Source organism: Misgurnus anguillicaudatus, chromosome 18 (assembly GCF_027580225.2).
Source record: "Misgurnus anguillicaudatus chromosome 18, ASM2758022v2, whole genome shotgun sequence".
Taxonomy (NCBI): domain Eukaryota; kingdom Metazoa; phylum Chordata; class Actinopteri; order Cypriniformes; family Cobitidae; genus Misgurnus; species Misgurnus anguillicaudatus.
Genome location: NC_073354.2, coordinates 39,032,882 through 39,049,516, shown reverse-complemented (window position 1 = coordinate 39,049,516; position 16,635 = coordinate 39,032,882). Strand labels below are relative to the sequence as shown.

The following is a 16,635-nucleotide window of genomic DNA, read 5'->3' as shown; positions in this document are numbered from 1 at the left end:
CCCACATTTAGTCCTTGAATTTGAGGGTATTGCACCTGGAAAGTCCTTGAAAGATCCTTGAATTTGAAGTTAACTATGGGAACCCTGTTTAATGCCAAAAATCATTATGATATAAGGCAAAGATCCATGAAGATATTTTGTAAATTTCCTATTGAAAATGTATCATTACATACGAAAATGTATAGTTAACTTTTTTAACTATAAAAAAATAATAAAAAACTGCTTAAAAACGTTTATCGCGACTTTACATGGGTATTTTTAAACTGAAATATTGACATCTAAGATATCACAGTCCCTCTAGAAAAAAAAGATTATGCGATCGCATGATTCAATGCATAATCAGCCAAAGTCTGCATATTTATGCAGGGGCTGCTTTTTTTTCAAATACGCCGCACTTTCGCCGCATAAATTGCAGGTTTCTGCACGCAAAATATGCAGGGCTTGCATGATTTCATAATCCCCGTATTTTCGTAACAAAAAGTCACACATATTTTAGCAGAAAGTTGAAATATTTTGCATTTAATTCACACAAGCGCAGCCATGTCCCCTGTTGCTATGGGAACATTATGAAGAGACGTAACTACGCAACGTCATTGAAAAGCTGCAAACCCCAACCGCGGTTTTGCAAGTAACTGCAGTTTTTGGAAGTTCCCGCAATTCCATGGCATTTTTTTAAAGGACAAGTTCACTTAAAGCCCTGTTTTCAGATTGTTTATGATGAAATAGAATGGTTTTGACTGAAATTTGGACATATGATTCTGGCCCGAGAATTTTCGGGTGTTTGTTGTTTCACCTTCCACCTCTATAATGGCAGCATAGGTGTACATGAACAATCCTCCCTAAAATGCATTAAACTTTCGTTTACAAAGATGTGAAACTCACCGAGTGGTCAGGGGTGTTCACTGATATGCTCACATAAAAATCACTGCAAACGATGCTTTCAAACAGGTTTTATAGTACTTTTTATCCAACTCCATTGACTTGTATTAGATGTGCTGTAAGGGTACGGTATTACTTCGCCGCCGGGAACGGAAATGGAGTTGTTTGTATTCTTGCAATTGTCAAAGGTGGATTATCGCCACCATCTGGGCTGGAGTGTCTATTATTCAAGCTCTCAGCGGAAGAATATACGGGTGTGAGGCGTTTGGGAAAATAGGTCCACAAGTTAACAACGAATGCTAAAACATCTGTTGGAAAGCATCTTTTGCAGCAGGGCTTTAAAGGTGCAGTGTGTAATTTTTAGAAGGATCTCTTGACAGAAATGCAAAATAATACACAAAACTATGTTATCAGTGGTGTATAAAGACCTTTCATAATAAACTGTTATGTGTTTATTGCCTTAGAACGAGACCTTTTTTATCTACATACACTGGGGTCCCCTTACATGGAAGTCGCCATTTTGTTCCACAATATTTCTACAGAAGCCCTTAACGGACACATTTTTTTACTAAGTTGTCTTCGACGATAATATGTTTGTCTGGTGGCGGCTACCGTAGCTTCTCTATGTCTTTCAAAAGCGAGGGGTGAGCAGTGGACTAAGCCATTGGTTGCAATTCGCAACCTCACCACTAGATGCCGCTAAAATTTACACACTACACCTTTAAGTGTAAAATACCGAACTTGTCCTTTAATAAAACGTGCCACAATAAGGATTTTTGCCCACAACAATCACAAAAAACTCGAAGGACTGATATCAACATGGTTAAAAATTTTGGGTAAAAACTTTACTTTCATGATAAGGTTGACATTTGCATGGAATTGACCTTACATTTAATTTTGCACAATGGAGAGCTGCTTCGCGAATGAATCGGTGAATCAGTGGATATAGAATCGGAAGCACAATTTACATTATTGCAAGAGTCATAGTCAATGCATGTTGCATTATTTAGTTAATATTTTTTTTCTACATCTTTGTACAAGTGCTGTTTTGGTACTCGGCCCGACTCCCTTTTCCAAAGTGTTTTTCAAAAACCGTGCACCCTGCCTTTAATTAAAGATCATGTTCCATGAAGATATTTTGTACATTTTCTACTGTAAATATATAAAAAATTTATTTATCATTAGTAATACGTGAGGGACTTCATTTGGACAACTTTAAAAGCGATTTTCTTAATTTTTTTTTGCACAATTTTCAAATAGTTGTATCTCATCCAAATATTGTCCTATCCTAACAAACCATACATCAATTGAAAGCGTATTTGATTTTTAAAAAAATGAAATTTTTTTGTGGTCCAGCGTTACATATTTCTTCATATTTTAGTGAACTACCCTTCAAGGTATTATGCAATACCTTTATTTGTAGGTAGATTTTCACAACATTGTGCCATCCATCTGTTTAAAAATGCTGTGTGAATGTTAATAAATTTGTTTGTGTTCTCCTTCAGGTACATTAGAGATGTGTTTGATGTCCGTCTGCTCCTGTCAGATGAGTTTCCCCTGTGGGCACCGAGCCCAAACCACTGGAGTTCCCTCTTGAAATGGCGCCAGACGGGCAGCGTTAATGGAGCGTCGTGGACGTGACGCCGCGTGTACTCACGTAAAGCAAACTCAAGAGCGTGCGTCATGTGACTTGGAGGGACATGCTGTTTTTCAAGCTATTTTTAAGGTAGTTACGATAAACTGTATCTGTTTGCTTGTGTGTTTCTATCTCTCTGATAACACATCACTAGATATCAGCAAGCAAGATGTTGTTGTTGTTTAGTTCATTTAAACGTGTGTCGACACACTTTTGCACATGCATTTCGAAATGCATTGACTCGTGACAACACTTTAAACGCATTGAAGCCACACAAACACTCTTAAAGGTACACGGTATGATTTACAGTAAGATACCGTGAGAAAGCAGTCGCAGAATGTATGACATTTTTAATCATTTAAATGATCAAAAATAATAAAATATATAATCTAAATAGACTGACCCAGTTTTATATGTGTATGCTACTAAGGTTTGAATAGTGTCACATTACTGGTTTTACTAAAGTCAGACTCTGCTAAAATCGAATGTAAATTCGGCCTTGTCCGTCACGTCTGCAGTCTCAGTCTCGTAGGGGCCGTGTGAATTTGAATGGCGCTTTAGGGATCATTAACACGAGACAAATGTTTGCGTCTGTCTGTCAAGTATCTGACAAATGTCTTTGGCTGTTGCACCTGTGCGTCGTGCTGTTTTCTCAGCATCTCACGGCATAAACATTAACAAACTTGTCCTGAGATCCCCTTTGTCCTGAGCCAGCGGCCCCCGTAACAAACTTTGATAATTCTGCAATAAGACCGAGATGATTGTTATTGTTATCGTTGAGTAATTTGGCTCGTTCTCCGGTTAGTTTCATGGTATTTGTTGACACAGTCTGATAACACATGCTTTGTTGTCGGATACGTGTAATAGTAAATGAGCGTACGCACGTATTTCGCAATGTTTTGATGACATTGAGAGTTAATTGTTTTTTCCCCCGAGCGAGCACACAACGGCTTGCGTCACATCACATGAGTTACATCAGGTTTGTCTTTAAAGCAAGGGTTGTGAAGTCATTACGATAACTGTTCGTGTTGCCCATCAGGTGACTTACTTGGCTTGTGTTACTCAGAAGGGAAATGAGTTTGTTTGTCTGTTGAAAGCAAAGTCCACATTTCTTTGAGCGTTTTCAAAGGGGCGATTGAGGACAGCGCTTCAGTTCATCTTCAGCTTGCACATACTCCACAATTCATTCAAACAGAAGCAGATACAATCTTATCTTCACTTTAAATCACTACATTTTTGATTTTAAGGAATGTGTGTAATATGATCCAGCTGTACATCTTTAAGCAAAGACATGACCGCTGTCGGACGGCCACCCTATGGGAGCTGTCGTACGTGATTCTGGTGAAGATCTTTTATTAAAGTTTGTTATCTTGTAACAGTGAGGTAAAACTCCTGGGGTTACTGCAGACGTATGTTTAACTTTTAAAACTTTTCCGCCACATAAATAAACATTTCGGACACTCCTCCGACAAACCTGAGGTTCGTCTTAACCAACAAGCTATTTCCCAGAAGAAAATCATATTGCTTAGAAGTGTGTATCATAGTTCAGATGATTTGGAGATGTATTATTGTAATTGCAGATATTGAGACACTGCTGAGATTTCTTCTACAACTCTGAGGTTCAGACGTGAATATTGTTACGATGAGACACATTTACAAGTTAGTACGTTTGTAACTTGGGTATATTATTGAGAAGAGTCCGCTAATATCACTCAATGTTGATGTGCCTTGCGATAACTCCCATCTTAGATTGTTTAGGTTGTATGTTTATTCCCCCAAATACGACCAACAGATGCGTTAACTAAATTAGCGCCTCTACTGGGTGAACTTAAAGGTGCAGTGTGTAAATTTTAGCGGCATCTAGTGGTGAGGTTGCGAATTGGAACCAACAACTTTGTCCACTGCTCATCCCTTGCTTTAGAGAAGCTATGGTAGCTGCCACCAGACAAACACGTCATCGTCGGAGACAACTTACTAAAAATATTGTCTGTTAAGGGCTTCTGGCGGCACAAAATGGCGACTTCCATGTAAGGGGACCCCCGGTGTATGTAGATAAATGCGTAGATAAAAACGTCTCATTTTAAGGTAATAAACATATAACAGTTTATTATGAAAGGTCTTTATACACCACTGATATCATAGTTTTGTGTATTATTTTGCATTTCTGTCAAGAGATCCTTCTAAAAATTACACACTGCACCTTTAATATATTGGGGTATAATTTTGCGCTGATGACATATACAGCCATGGAAAAAAATGAAGAGACCACTACAATTTCGACTTTTATCATAATTTCTAGATATGTTGCAGTGATGCGCGGTTCGATCCAAAATGAGCGGGTGCCTGCGGCCCCGGAGTCATCCAAAAATATTTTAAATGATATTCGAGTCGCGGTCGGTCGGGACGTTTGAAATAAAGATGCCAATTAACTATTTTAAACAATTACTCCTTTAAAAATGCGGGCCAGGAAGTGGGACTCGGGTACAATATTTATTTTTGTTGTCCGAGTTGCGGGCGGGTTAGTTGAAAACTTCGGTCACGTGCGGGTTGTTTATGCAGTGCCCAGCACATTACATATACATGTACCTAAAGGATTATTAGGAACACCTGTTCAATTTCTCATTAATGCAATGCTGTAATGGTGTGGGGGATGTTTTCTTGGCACACTTTCGGCCCCTTAGTGCCAATTGGGCATTGTTTAAATGCCACGGCCTACCTGAGCATTGTTTCTGTACATGTTCATCCCTTTATGACCACCATGTACTCATCCTCTGATGACTACTTCCAGCAGGATAATGCAACATGTCACAAAGCTGGAATCATTTCAAATTGGTTTCTTGAACATGACAATGAGTTCACTGTACTAAAATGGCCCCCACAGTCACCAGATCTCAACCCAATAGAGCATCTTTGGGATGTGGTTTGACGGGAACTTCATGCCCTGGATGTGCATCCCACAAATCTCCATCAACTGCAAGATGCTATCCTATCAATATGGGCCAACATTCTAAAGAATGCTTTCAGCACCTTGTTGAATCAATGCCATGTAGAATTAAGGCAGTTCTGAAGGCGAAACGGGGTAATACACAGTATTAGTATGGTGTTCCTAATAATCCTTTAGGTGAGTGTATATTGGGACTATTTCATTCTAGTATCTGTTGAATTTCAACAAAAGCAAACCTTGGGAGTGACATAAAGTCACCCAATAGCAAATGTAAAAGACTGAGAGCATGACAAGACTCTTAAAAAACTGGGATTTCCAAAATGTGTAATTTGTAAGAGTATTCTGTTATTGAGGAATGAATTTGAACTTCTTTTTCTACAGTATTGAAGATCAGAAAACACTGCATCTTTTGTGTTATTTTGACCATGTTTTCCCCATTTCAATTTTTAGTAAATAAATGCAAATAACACATGATTTTTATTAAGAATATGGCAGAAATGTTGTTGGTAGTTGACAGAATAAAACAAAAATTATCATTTTATTTAAACACATACCTATAAATAGTAAATCTAAAAAAACTGAAAGGGACCATTAAAATTATCTCTTAATTTTATAGCGACTGTATTGTGATATGATTTTATTTAAACCAGCGAGGACTAATTGTATTTATATTAGGCAAGAGCAAGGGCGAAAGTACAATTTTTCAGGAAAACATAATTTTAAAAGATAATGTTTTAGACAGATATATATTTTGTGCTGTGGTCAGTAACTCACAAGTGTGCTCTATCAATGCCAGGTGAAATTTTCATCATATATAAAACGCTCTCAGGATAATTTCACTTTGAACATAAGTAGCGAATTGTTCGATTTTTGTGTAACATTTGTTTTTAGTAAATCTACATGACTACGACCTTGTTAATATGTAACTGCAAATATATTTTGTTGTTTATCTTTGCAAAAAAAATAATAAAATTACATTTTCATTTTAAATTTCAATTTCATCAAATGTTTCAAAAGCAACCCGACAGTAAAAACTCGGGTAATGCTTTAGATTACAGCCTGGAAAGTACTGTGTAAGTACAGAAAATTTACAGCGTATGTTTCTGTAATTATAGTTTACTTATGAAGTATGTACCTATAATTATAAGGGAACAATTTATAATATTTGGGGAATAAAGGGGTAACAACCAGGAAAAATACAGGGTCCACAGAGTCAAGTTAATCATTTAGCAGACGCTTTTATCCAAAGCGATTTAAATAAAAGCATCTGCTAAATGACTAAATGTACATTTAAATGAAACAATCTTAACCCTCAATCGGTCCTTGGGGTCAATATGACCCCAAACGACATTTCATTGGTTAACAAAAAAGGTTCCCTTCATCTCAGAGATCTAAAACTTTGTGACTTTTCCTAAATAATCCATCTTTACATGCACGAAAAAACTGGGCTTGATTCGGTTGTTCTAAAGGTATGTAAAAACATTTTTTATCAATCTGTCCCTTGGGGTCAATATGACCCCAATTGAAAGTGAATGGGAAATGCAAAAAATGTTACTTTTTTCCATTTGTCAAAAAATAAATATCAATAAATCCAACATAAATCTGAAAATGTTGAGACAGAAATGAAGGCCTGGTACTTGTGCACAAATGCAATGCAAAAAACACATGCTCACACAAACACACACAAATACACACACACACAAACACACAGAGGTATGACTGCCACAGAGAGCATTTTTATAAAATTTAGCAAATAAAATCAGTCACAAATGTAGAAAAAAGATACAAAGGGGTGTAATCTAATGCACGCACATGTACACTCTCTCTCACACACACACAAACACACACACACACACACACACACACACACACACACACACACACACAGACACACTCACATGCTCTCTCCCTCTGCCTCTCACACACATTCTCTCAAGCACACATGCTGGCTCTCTCTCTCTCTCTCTCTCTCTCTCTCTCTCTTACACACACACACACACACACACACACACACACACACACACACACACACACACACACACAGTCAAATTTATATGGCATTTTGTAAAAACAGACATTTCAAAATGCATCAAAAGCTATAAAAATTACTGTTTGACATAATATTTATTTTTAATATCCTTTCTAATGTTTATATAAACATAAATTAACAAAATGTATCTCAAAAGTAATGATTTGAGCAGTTGTCCATATCCAGGAAAATGAATGGGTCTTTATGGGAATCTGCCGGTCTAAATGATTTAATTCCTACACTGTAATTCTCTTATGTTTTTTTCTAAAAACCGATGCCTGAATTCAACACCTCACACCTATATTAATATCTAAAAACAATTTAAATCAAATTTAGATAATAATTTTTGTGAATTTTCGTAAAAATTTGATATTTTTCAGGAAAGCCAATTGTGTAGTTGAGGATTTTAGTGGTAAACAGGCACAAAACTACTTCAAATCTCTCAAAACAGAGCTTTATTGTATAGATGAGAAGTAAACAAAAAAAAAAGATATATTATTTGTATTATTGAAAATGTATATTTTTCTTAAAACTACGCTTTCAATTTTGGGGTCATATAGACCCCAAGGGCCAGAAGTGTAAACAGAAAACGAGGAGCGTTTGAGGGTTAAATAAAGCCGTGTTATATGTGTTGCATTAAAAATTTGTTTAGAGTTTATAAAAAAAATGAAATTCCTTTAGTTTAAAATCTGCTTTGCATCAGACCGTAAAATTGTCACGTTCTCTACTACTACTAATACTAAAATACAACGATGACGACAAGGAGATCAAGTTCTTGCTATATACACTGGAATTTTATTCAAACATACAACGACGACAAGGAACAGCTTCACATAACATGCACATTCAACGACTGACAAGGGAAAGACACATGAGGGCAGAATATAAAGGGTGAGCAAACTAATTAAACACAGGTGTAAGAACTGAACTAATAATCAAACAGGTGAAACTAATAATGATGAAATGAGATAACAAATTAACTAAACAAGATGATTAACAATGAACAGAACTAAATGCAACACAAAAACCTGACAAAAATGTGATTAAGTTCAGTATCTTGTTAATTATAATGATATAAATAATCAGTTTAAATCATTGGTATACCTGACACGGGAATGACCTTTCAATTCACTCTAATCTTATGTAGATAATCCAGTAATCACGTATATTCACGTGAATGATAAACAAAGAGTTGACACAGTTGAACCAAAACCAAAAAAGATTATGGTCTTTATCAAGCTGAATGGATCCATAAAGTTGGAAACAAATGATGATTTATAGGTTGTAAAGACCATTAAAAGATAAGACATTTATATTTCAACAACCTTTGACTTCTATGGAGCCTCTAAGGGGACATGGAGCAAAAATTAAATAAAGTTTAGTTTCGCGTGCGCGCATGAAACTTTTGCGTGCTCACGTGAAACTATCACGTTTTTCTGCACATGAAGGTTTCGCGTGAGCACATGAAACTAAACTTTTGATTTTTTTACTCCAGTGTTACCTTAGGGGCTCGGTAGACTTCAAAGGTTCTTTCTAGAACCAAAAATCCTTCTATGCATTGTTACAAATAACCTTAATTTAAAAAATGTACAATTATTTACAATTTGTACTGTGATATTGAGGAATCAAAACGGTTCTTCTATGGCATCTTTCTGAAGAACACTTAAGCACCTTTATTTATTAAAGTGTATATAAAGTTTGAAAGTATTCTGAATGAGTAACAGTGACTTTGCTCAATGTGGGCGTGTCTTCCTGCGTCTTCCACCAATCTGATTGCTCCTCACTGAGATCTCCTGCAGTGAGTAAAGGATCAATCCAGGACAGAGCACCGCCGACATTTCACACTCATCTGTGATTTTTCTCTGTTGTCCTGTTGCTTTTTTCTCATTATGTTGTTTACACAGAGCATTCACAACAGGGTTTCTCTTCGAGCGTGGCTGTGAAGCTCCGTCCTCCGTCAAGGGTGATTACATAATATCAAAGCATCGACGGTAGGAACCGAGCAGCGCTTTTATTTCAGCACAGGACGACCTTAATTCACCCCGCGCTGCAGGAGGAAGCGGCTTTGTCAACCTCTCACGGTTCACGTTGGGTCACACAATCATCTGTTAAGAGGTTTGAGGGGTGTAACTGTTTCAAAAAACAGATCTGGGGCCAGAGTCTGCACAACAATTTATAGCTGGCTTCAGGGCCGACGTTTGCCCGAGCTGCAGAAAGCTGCGATGTTCTGTCAGAGTCGAAGGGCTTGTGTGGGCTCTGTCGAAGAGAGAAAATGTGGTTATAATCTGTCATCAAAGAGGTTGGCGAAGGCTTTTCAGCAGCTGAATCTTGTGAATTGCTGAAGTGGAGAAATCATAGAAGCACAGATCCAAGATGAATGATGGCTAAGAGTCAGTATTTACATTTAGATTATAAACGGATAAAATCATTTGCCACTGAAGTGTTTTATTGTAGACACGATGACTTAGTGATGTTTGCCAAGACAAACATTACTATTGGCATTGCTCAAACATTGTAAATATTAATATGCACCCTAGATATTGAATTTTGTCTGTAGAATCCATAGACTGTAAAAAAATATGGACGACGCGTGTCCATAGACTTCCATTATAAAAACACGAAGCCAAAATATTTCGAAAAAAGCCGATGATGTCATTTGGAGCCAGAGTATGCGCAGTAGTGATCGTGAGGTGGAGCCACTGTATCAAGGCCCCGCCTACTTACCTGTCTGACACCGGGTGTGCCTTATATCTGCTAAAAAATTAAAGCTGCTGGCTCTTTGATCGCCCCCTGGTGCCTGGATACAGTACAAAAGTCATAAACCCTGCCCCTCCATTTCAACAAACGGGACTCGGGTCAAAATTAAAAAAATAAATTACACTTCCAATAAAATTTTCTGAAAGATGGTTTTGGTCCTTTAAGGTAGTTGTTCATTTTTGTGATAAGTTTTAGCTAGTAATTTGATGCTATAGAAATGGGGCGTGTCGTTATGATTGACATTTGTGATTGACAGCTTCTCTGAGCGGAGGTGGGGTAGCACACCGGACGCACAGCTCAGCACCGCACCGCGCAGAGTCACGTCTAGGACAACTCGGAGGTATCTTAAACCGGAAGTGCACAATAAATAGCGCGAGCTTCGTCATATAGCGTCTACTTCAAAAAAGCAAAATATACTTTAGCAGCCAATGTTAATCGTTAATGATTTGGGACAAATATGATGTTATTTACTGTTAAACTATGTGAGTGGTGCTCTGTGGCGCGACAGGGATTTGTGCAACTTCCTGAGTCGTAGCTGGGCGGCACGGACAAGGCGCCACCTGTCGGCTCCGGTGTGCGTATATATACTCCTAGAGAGCAATGTGTTAGATTTGTTTAGAACGGCGCGGCCCTGTTGAAGAGCTTTGAGGGAAGATTGCAGATATAATGAACTATTAATTTTCGATTCTGTGTTATTTCACACTGACAAAATGAGTTGTATTTAACTTACCTTAGTTTAGCAAGCCAGTTAAATGAGACGTTCAAGGGGTGTGGTTGAATTGGGGCGTGCAAGCATTTTGGTGGAAGTTTGATACCTTGGCTCCGCCTCCAGGTTCCACGTACGATTCCGTCTACGCATGCCCTGGCTCCAAACTGACGTTTTTGCATAACATGTCAGCAGTGTTGGGGAAAGTTACTTTTAAAAGTAATGCATTACGAAATTAAGTTACTCCCAAAAAAAGTAACTAATTAGGTTACTTAGTTACTTTTTATGGAAAGTTATGCTTACGTTACTTTTTAGTTACTTTTGCAATACGTTTTCTTGGCTGAGGCTTGATCTCTTTCAGGTGTTTTTATGTCTGAGAAGTTTTGCATTCAGAAATTGCATATTTCATCACAAAAATGTCGAGCTCTTGCCTGCCATCTCATTTTCTGACTCAAACTGTTCCCACACAGGCGTGTACGTATAGAGTGCATAATGTGATTACGTTAATTCAGTACATACATTTTTTAAATAAATTAATTAAACTTAAAAAGTTACTTGCATTACTTTTTTGAAAACTAACTCAAATATTAAGGTGCACATTTAAAAAGTAATGCGTTACTTTGCAACGAGTCCTGCACTCAAAACCAAAATGTCAGACACGCAAGTGGATGGACGCACATCCTATGTGTGTTAGTTAAGCATTTAGGACGGTACACCTCTCAGAAAACAGATCATTTTAGATGTTCAATGATCATTTAGAGCATTGGATTTGCTAGACGAGGACTTAATGCACTTATTTTTATGAAAAAACTTTGACTTATTTCGACAGCACATGTCACATTTACTGTTTAATGCTGTGTTGACACCAGCCGCAGTAGAGGCATCAAGCGCGAGGTATTTCAATGTTAAGTCAATGTGAAGATGCGTTGATACGCTTCTGGAGGGTCTCGCGGCACGAATGAGGCGTTTAGTGTGCCGCGGTAGACACGATTCCCCATTATTCACGTGTCTGGTTTGCGTAAATGCAGCTAATTGAGCGTTGCCGCGGCAAACGTGCTAGTTAAAAAATGTGACCTTTGGCGAACAAAACGTGCTGCGTTAACCAATCAGGACCTTGCTCTAGTAGTGACGGGATTACAGAAACCAAGCAGAGTCGCAGAAGCCCTATACCATGACGTGAATTTCCGCATGAATGTCTCGATGACTAGAATTTCATGCGCGGCTTTCACACGCGAATGAAGCGACTAAACTCAAACTGTTCAAGCAGCAAACTAGGCGCGGTAGACACGATTTTGATGTCTCAAACGCGGCTAGTGTGAACCCACCATAAGGCTGCTTCTCAGTTTATCTAGATGATGGGTCAAAAAGAAATTGCACATTGCGTTAATCGCACATTAATAAAACTATTGGTGTTAAAATGAATTTGCGTTAACACATTATTAACACGTTAATTTTGACAGCCCTTATTTTTTTTAAATAATGAAGCACACAGATAAGTAATTCATACATAAAATATTTCATTTAAAAAGTAAGTTTTTAATTTTATGGCGATTTTAAAAGTACATTGACATGACAAGAAAAATATTGCTTTTTATTTATTTTTAAGTTTATGACCTATGCTGCAGCCAGCCACCAAGGGGGATTTAAATATTTTGGCTCCGCTTTTTAGGACATGTGTGGCAGGTTGAATCACGTGACATGTTAGGCCTACCCAGTCTCACGGGGTTTCGTGGTATAGTCACGTAATTTTTTTATTCTTATCACAAGTTTCTGCGTTTTTTCGTGATCGTAGGGCGAATTCCTGGTTTCGTGTGATTGTCACGTATTGGTTACTCCTATTTTTAAACCATTGTCGCTTTGTTTTAGGGTTAGATTTGGTGCTTGCATTAGAATGTCACTTTATATATTGGTGTATACTATTTTTTCTAATTTTTTTATATGTCGTCTGGCGTTAGGGTTAGAGTTGGGTTTGGGTAGGGATGTTATTTTATGTCAATCTAAACCGAAGCGACAATGGTAAGAAAATGGGACAAAACAGTTGAGTAACCAATTCGTGATAATCACAAGAAAACAGGAATTCGTTATGCGATCACAAAAAAGTGGAAATTCGTGTTAATATCACGAAAAAAGAATAAAAAAATTACGTGACTATACAACGAAAGTTTGTGAGGCTGGGCTGGTTAGGCGGAGGTGTGTTGTAATAAAACCTTATTAACAATTTTTTATTTTGGCTAATATGCAACTGCATGCCCAAAATCACAGCAGAAAGCTTTGAAGCACTGCATTTACTTCCGAAAATGTCCAAATAATTTAGTACTGAATTGTATTAGATAGTTTTATGTAGTCTAGTTGTCTTATTAAGTCATGTTGAAAACATATGTTCAACTAAACCGACACTATGGATATCTCCCAGCATGTGTTTAATACAGAAGAAAAACTAGCCTCAAAGTGAACCTTCATCTTAGTAATAACAGTGTAGGGTTTTATGTAGTGCTTAAGTAGGTCAAAGGTAAATCTTGACTGGAAACCTGCAGGAAATACAGCGCAGTAAACTTTAGTTGTGAAAAAACTTTTGGACTGAATGTTTGCAAACAGCAATGCTCTCTTGTGTTGTGGCTTAGACAAACATGTGACATTTATGCCCTCGCAGTTGTGAGAAATATTTATTATTTTGTTCTCGGTGTCATTCATAGAGATTTATGGTGCGCTGGTTTTTCGAATGCTTTCATAAGAGCAAGGCCCACCTCGGCTGGAGTCCAACAACACAGCGAGACCCTTAATCGCATTTCTTGACTGTTTTCCCAGAGCTTCTCAACATTTTACGACTTTGCTCTAGGAATATTCCTTTCTAGGAATAGATGGCATGTTTGGCCAGCGCTGCATGTGAGTTTCTGCGAAGGGCTGCGAACGTGCATTAAAATGCAAACCTTTGCATGGAGTTTTAGTTTTCATTTAGGCTTTGATTTGCTCTGTGAAGCACATTGCAATATTCAGTAGAGTTTGTTTGGAGTTCAATGTTCGCGCGCTAAGCGTTCATTCGTTATGACATCATCATCTGTTGAGACAAAGCCATCTCAACACGTTACAATTAATATCTACACTGACATGCGCCTGTGCTTTTAAACACAACCATGTGTTCGGTCCAGCTGCGCTGTTTGTGTTGCCCTACAAACAATTGTTCTCAAAATCTGCTGGTTTGCATTCTTGATTTATTGAGCTGATGTCATTCATTTGTGGTAAGGAAATCCAGGACCTCACCAGATGCTACAGCTGAAATCTTGTTAAAAGTCCAATCAACGTTTCTTTTTTGAAAACACGTTTGCAGAGACACAACTCGATGAATCGTGCTCTGGGTGGTATGTGAAAGCATCACAGACGTTTTTATAGCGTTCCTCCTGCGTTCTGAGGACTGGTTTACGATTGCCGCGGGAATCCAAACGTTTCTTGGGGTTCGAGCTCGATGGCGTAGAATTAGGGGGCTCGACGTTTGTGTTAGACATTTAGGCCTCTTAAATTTCCATCCTTTTTTTCAGCGTGCGGCTTAGATTCTGTAGATGTTGGAAGTGAAACTTATAAGCACAAGACCCCGTCCGCATTTTGAATTTACCACCGCTGTGAAACCATAGACAGTCCCGCGCCGAGAATGAAAGGCTTGAAACTAAAAATGTCAGCGTAGAGCGATACCGGTTGGTTTTTGTTCCGGCAGTAAATATGAGCTGAAATAATTATAGCAATAAATAACGCAGACCCATAATTACTCTGTTCAGTGTAAAATAATAGCCATTGCATTCTTGCACCCCCTTACAGAGTGGGAGGTAAGACAGGGAAAGCGTTTATCATAAAAAACACTTTCAAAAAGCATTAGTTCTTCATCCATATTTTTTATCCAACACCTTCATTTATCATAATACACGACAAAATATGAGCAATTCCATGCAAATGTTAACATTCTCATAAAATATATATTTGTAAATGTTTTTAACCATACTGATATATCAGATGTTATTATTTAGTGGCTTAAATACCAGTCCAGGGTTTAAGTGTTAATGCATTTTCATGCATAGTTTTCAGGGCTGTCAAAAGATTAATCATGATTAATCGCATACAAAATAAAAGTTTGTTTTGCATAATATATGAGTGTGTGCGCTGTGTGTAATTATTTTATATATTTACACACACACACACACACACACACACACACACACACACACACACACACACACACACACACACATTCATGTATGTATTTAAGAAACATTTACATGTGTATATACATATATTTAGATTTTTTATATATATATATATATTTAGATTTTTTATATATATATATATATATATATATATATATATATATGTGCATGTGTGTGTGTGTGTGTTTAAATATAAATAATAATTACACACAGTACAGACACACATATTAGGCAAAAATGCACTTTTATTTTGTATGCGATTAATCACGATTAATCTTTTATATAATATAAAATATATTTAAATCTAAAAAAATATAAATATATACATGTACATTTTCTTACATACATGCATGTTTGTATTGATATATACAAAATAATTACACACAGTGCACAGTTGCATATTATGCAGAAACAAATTTTATTTTGTGTGTGATTAATTGCGATTAATCTTTTGACAGCCATAATAGTTTTATTTTTTTATTGTTATGCAAAAACAATTTTTTTTCTTGCGATTAATTGCGATTAATCTTCAGACAGCCGTAATAGTTTTATTATTTTATTATTATGTAAAAACAAACTTTTATTTTGTGTGCGATTCATTGCGATTAATCTTTTGACAGCCCTAATAGTTTTATCATTTTATTGTTATGCACAAACAATTTTTTTGCGTGTGATTCATTATTGCGATTAATCTTTTGACAGCCCTAATAGTTTTATCATTTTATTATTATGCAAAAACGAACTTTTATTTTGTGTGTGATTCATTGCGCTTAATCTTTTGACAGCCCTAATAGTTTTATTATTATGCAAAAACAAATTTTTATTTTGTGTGCGATTCATTGCGATTAATCTTTTGACAGCCCTAATAGTTTTATTATTATGCAAAAACTAATTTTTATTTTGTGTGCGATTCATTGCGCTTAATCTTTTGACAGCCCTAATAGTTTTATCATTTTATTGTTATGCAAAAACAAATTTTTATTTTGTGTGCGATTCATTGCGATTAATCTTTTGACAGCCCTAATAGTTTTATCATTTTATTGTTATGCAAAAACACATTTTTATTTTTTGTGCGATTAATTGCGATTAATCTTTTGACAGCCCTAATAGTTTTATTATTTTTTCACGTTTCTTTCTCATAAATGCACACACAAAGTTAAAATAAATGCTTTTTATAAATGGCATTTATTTCATAATGTAATTTCCCCCTCATTGTCAATTGTTTAACTTCAATGAAACATCATATTTTTATGATTTTTTTATTTATTTAAGCTTTGAAGAAGAACATTGTAGATTTATTTTCACTGATATTTACCAAGGGTGCCAATATTTTTTATGTTTTAATTTTTGACACAAAATGTCACATCCATAATGCTGGCATTGCTCATATATGGCATTAAAGTTGGCCGTGTGACTTCATTCAAACTCTTTCTGTATGCGAGAAGCAAAACCAAACACAAGTTGTAATTGCTTGCACTTTGTCCCATTGCTGTA

General features: G+C 36.7%; 1 long non-coding RNA gene across 3 annotated transcripts in view; it reads left to right on the top strand.

Moving 5' to 3' along the window:
• LOC129428921 (uncharacterized) overlaps positions 1-16,635 on the top strand; it is a 106,319-nt gene that overhangs the window by 65,381 nt on the left and 24,303 nt on the right. For 2 of the 3 annotated variants that reach the window (XR_008639066.2, XR_008639068.2), the window contains one exon: positions 2,385-2,856. This is a non-coding gene — a long non-coding RNA (uncharacterized lncRNA). Of the gene's footprint in view, positions 1-2,384; positions 2,857-16,635 lie in introns of those variants that run through there. The other variant, XR_008639067.2, reaches the window with a different exon arrangement.